General features: G+C 51.0%; 1 long non-coding RNA gene across 1 annotated transcript in view; it reads left to right on the top strand.

Annotated features, from left to right (window-relative positions):
• Nucleotides 1–3958, top strand: part of LOC122547838 — a 4486-nt gene extending 528 nt beyond the window's left edge. Inside the window, exons 2-3 of the long non-coding RNA XR_006311102.1 lie at nucleotides 649–696; nucleotides 3807–3958. This is a non-coding gene — a long non-coding RNA (uncharacterized LOC122547838). The remainder of the gene's footprint in view (nucleotides 1–648; nucleotides 697–3806) is intronic.
• The last annotated feature ends 237 nt before the right edge of the window (nucleotides 3959–4195 follow it).

A 4195-nucleotide genomic window follows, 5' to 3' on the forward strand; every position in this document is an offset into this window, starting at 1 on the left:
AGGGGCTGGAGGGGGTTACAGAGATAGGGAGAGGGTGTAGGGGCTGGAGGGGGTTACAGAGATAGGGAGAGGGTGTAGGGGCTGGAGGGGGTTACAGAGATAGGGAGAGGGTGTAGGGGCTGGAGGGGGTTACAGAGATAGGGAGAGGGTGTAGGGGCTGGAGGGGGTTACAGAGATAGGGAGAGGGTGTAGGGGCTGGAGGGGGTTACAGAGATAGGGAGAGGGTGTAGGGGCTGGAGGGGGTTACAGAGATAGGGAGGGGGTGGAGGGGGTGACAGAGATAGGGAGGGGGTGTAGGGGCTGGAGGGGGTGACAGAGATAGGGAGGGGGTGTCGGGGCTGGAGTGGGTTACAGAGATAGGGAGAGGGTGTAGGGGCTGGAGGGGGTTACAGAGATAGGGAGTGTGCCGATGGAGGGATGTGAACCTGAGGACCAGTGATGAGAAAGCCCAGTCTAATCCAACAGTTTGAGTGATGAGGCCTTCAGCCCTGTCTCGAGCCTGCTCCCCCATTCCGCTCCCTTGTGGACCGTTGTGCTGTTTTAACATGAGCAACTGGAACTAAGTTCTGGGAGTTGCAGCAGTAAGTGTGTAAAAGACCTCCTCAAGTAACCTCTCCTTTCTCTGTATCTTCTCCCCTCAACCTGCAGCCTTCCTTCCAATTGGAGTGACACAATGGAACACTGCTGTCAATACAGGTTAGTCCGCAAGGAATATCTGCTTCATTCTTGTCACTGGATGTGGGTAGCACTGGTAAGACTGGTATTTCTTGCCCTGTCTCAGATTGCCCCTGGGCAAGGTGGGGATGAGCTGCCTTCTTGGACTGGCTGCAGTCCATGTGCTGTAAGGGACGCCCACAATGCCCTTAGGGAGGGAATTCCGGGATTTGGACCCAGCGAAGGAACGGGGCCGATATATTCCCAGTTTGGGACGGTGAGGGGCTCGGAGGGGAACTTGCGGTGGAGTGGTGTTCCCATGTGCCCTTGCCCTTCTAGGTGGAAGTGGTCGTGTGTTTTGGAAGGTGCTGCCTGAGCATCTTTGGTGAGTTGTCTTGTAGCTGGTACACCCTGCTGCTACTGAGCGTCGGGGTGAGGGGGGGAGTGGGGATGTGGTTCCCATCATGTGGGGGCTGCTTTGTCCCTGGATGGTGTCGAGCTTCTCGAGTGTAGTTGGAGCTGCCCCCATCCAGGGGCAAGTGGGGAGTATTCCCTCACCCTCCTGACTTGTAGATGGTGGGACAGGCTTTGGGGGAGAGTCAGGAGGAGAGCTACCCACTGCAGGATTCCCAGCCTCTGACCTGCTCTGGGTGCCACATTCCCTCTGAGCTGTGCAGTCCCTAAGGATGCTTAGTGTACCTGACCAATGAGGTAGGGACTCGATGGGTTGAATAGCCTGCTGCCGCACCGTCAGGACTCTATGTCTGTTGGCACAGCTCCCACTTAGTGTCATAGAGATGCACAGCATAGAAACAGACCCTTCGGTCCTCCAGATATCCCAACACAATCTAGTCCCACCTGCCAGCACCCGGCCCATATCCCTCCAAACCCATGTACCCATCCAAATGCCTCTTAAATGTTGTCATTGTACCAGCCTCCACCACTTCCTCTGGCAGCTCATTCCATACACACACCACCTTCTGTGTGAAAAAGTTGCCCCTTAGGTCTCTTTTATATCTCTCCCTAACTCTATTTGCCAAAGCTATCTCATGTCCTCGTTTTGCCCTCCTGATTTCCCTCTTAAGTATACTCCTACTGCCTTTATACTCTTCTAAGGATTCACTCGATCTATCCTGTCTCTACCTGACATATGCTTCCTTCTTTTTCTTAACCAAACCCTCAATTTCTTTAGTCATCCAGCATTCCCTGTACCTACCAGCCTTCCCTTTCACCCTGACAGGAATATACTTTCTCTGGACTCTTGTTGTCCCATTTTCCAGCCGTCCCTTTACCTGCGAACATCTGCCCCCAATCAGATTTTGAAAGTTCTATACCATTAAAATTGGCCTTCCTCCAATTTAGAACTTCAACTTTTAGATCTGGTCTGTCCTTTTCCATCACTATTTTAAAACTAATAGAATTATGGTCCCAAAGTGCTCCCCCACTGACACTTCAGTCACCTGCCCAGCCTTATTTCCCAAGAGTAGGTCAAGTTTGGCACCTTCTCTTGTAGGTACATCCACATACTGAATCAGAAAATTGTCTTGAACACACTTAACAAATCCCTCTCCATCTAAACCCTTAACAGTCCCAGTCTATGTTTGGAAAGTTAAAGTCCCCTACCATAACTACCCTATTATTCTTACAGATAGCTGAGATCTCCTCACAGACTTGTTTCTCAATTTCCCTCTGACTATTGGGGGGTCTATAATACAATCCCAATAAGGTGATCATCCCTTTCTTATTTCTCAATTCAACTCCCCTACCCCAGGGAAAAGACATTGTCTTTTCACCCTTTCCATGCCCCGCATGATTTTATAAACCTCTATAAGGTCACCCCTCAGCCTCCGACGCTCGAGGGGAAACAGCCCCAGCCTGTTCAGCCTCTCCCTGTAGCTCAAATCCCCCAACCCCGGCAACACCCTTGTAAATCTTTTCTGAACCCTTTCAAGTTTCACAACAGCTTTCTGATAGGAAGGAGACCAGAATTGCACACAATATTCCAACAGTGGCCTAACCAACGTCCTGTACAGCCGCAACATGACCTCCCAACTCCTGTACTCAATACACTGACCAATAAAGGAAGGTGAATACACCTTATTGGGATTGTATTATAGACCTTATTGGGATTGTATTATAGACCCCCCAATAGTCAGAGGGAAATTGAGAAACAAGTCTGTGAGGAGATCTCAGTTATCTGTAAGAATAATAGGGTAGTTATGGTAGGGGACTTTAACTTTCCAAACATAGACTGGGACTGTTAAGGGTTTAGATGGAGAGGGATTTGTTAAGTGTGTTCAAGAATTCCGGAGATCAACTCATTTTTTTAAAAAAAAACATTGTTTTGGGGTGGGAAGGGAAAAGAGTTTTCCTTGTTTTGATTTGGTATTGACTGTCTGATCTTTCCCGTGATTAATTCGTAGTGCTGCACAGCACAGAAACAGACCCTTTGATCCAACTCATCCATGCTGACCAGATATCCTAAATTAATCTAGTTCCATTTGCATATCCCTCTAAACCCTTCCTATTCATATACCCATCCAGGTGCCTTTTAAATGTTGTAATTGTACCAGCCTTCACCACTTTCTCAGGCAGCTCATTCCATGCACGTACCACCCTCTGTGTGAAAAGTTACCCCTTAGGTCCCTTTCAAATTGTTCCCCTCTCACCTTAAACCTATGCCCTCTAGTTTTGGACTCCCCCCACCCCAAGGAAAGCACCTTGTCTATTTACCCTATCCGTGGCCCCTCGGGATTTTATAAACCTCTATAAGGTCACCCCTCAGCCTCCGACGCTCCAGGGAAAACAGCCCCAGCCTGTTCAGCCTCTCCCTGTAGCTCAGACCCTCCAACATCCTTGTGGATCTGTTCAGAAGCCTTTAAACATTTCATAACTCTGTTTCTCAGCCTCTGGAGAAGCTGAATCGTTTGTCAGTGTGGTTTAAAGCAGCCAGTTCTTTGTTCACTGGGGGCTTTAAGTCTCCCTCCTCCCAGATGCAGCTAAATGCTTCCAATCCTCGTCCCCCTTACCTCAAGACGGGATTTATAGCTGCTGTTTCTCTCCGTCCACGGTCAGTTCTGCAGCGTACGCGATCGCAGAGGGTCGCTCGAGGGGACCTCTTATTTTCTTTGCTGTCTTCCCGTCCCCTCCAGCCCCCCCTTACATCCGGATCCTGGAACAGCCCAAACAACGTGGGATGCGTTTCCGGTATAAATGCGAGGGACGCTCGGCCGGGAGCATCCCGGGGGAGAAGAGCACAGACAGCACCAGGACGTACCCCGCCATCGAGGTAAGGTGTGGGCGGTGGGCGCTGACTATGGCTGGCACCCCCACCCACCTACCCTGACTCCAAACACCACGGGTTTGCTCGCACCCACCCTCTACCAGACTGCCAGTGGTGTCTGGGTGGGTGTGGTGTCGGGGTGGGGGTGGGTATGTGGTTGGGGCGTGTCGGGGTGGGGGTGGGTATGTGGTTGGGGCGTGTGGGGGTGGGGTTCGGTGCGGTGTGGGGTTGGGGGCAGTGTCGGGATATGGGTGTGGT

This window comes from Chiloscyllium plagiosum, unplaced genomic scaffold, assembly GCF_004010195.1.
Source record: "Chiloscyllium plagiosum isolate BGI_BamShark_2017 unplaced genomic scaffold, ASM401019v2 scaf_4265, whole genome shotgun sequence".
Lineage (NCBI taxonomy): Eukaryota > Metazoa > Chordata > Chondrichthyes > Orectolobiformes > Hemiscylliidae > Chiloscyllium > Chiloscyllium plagiosum.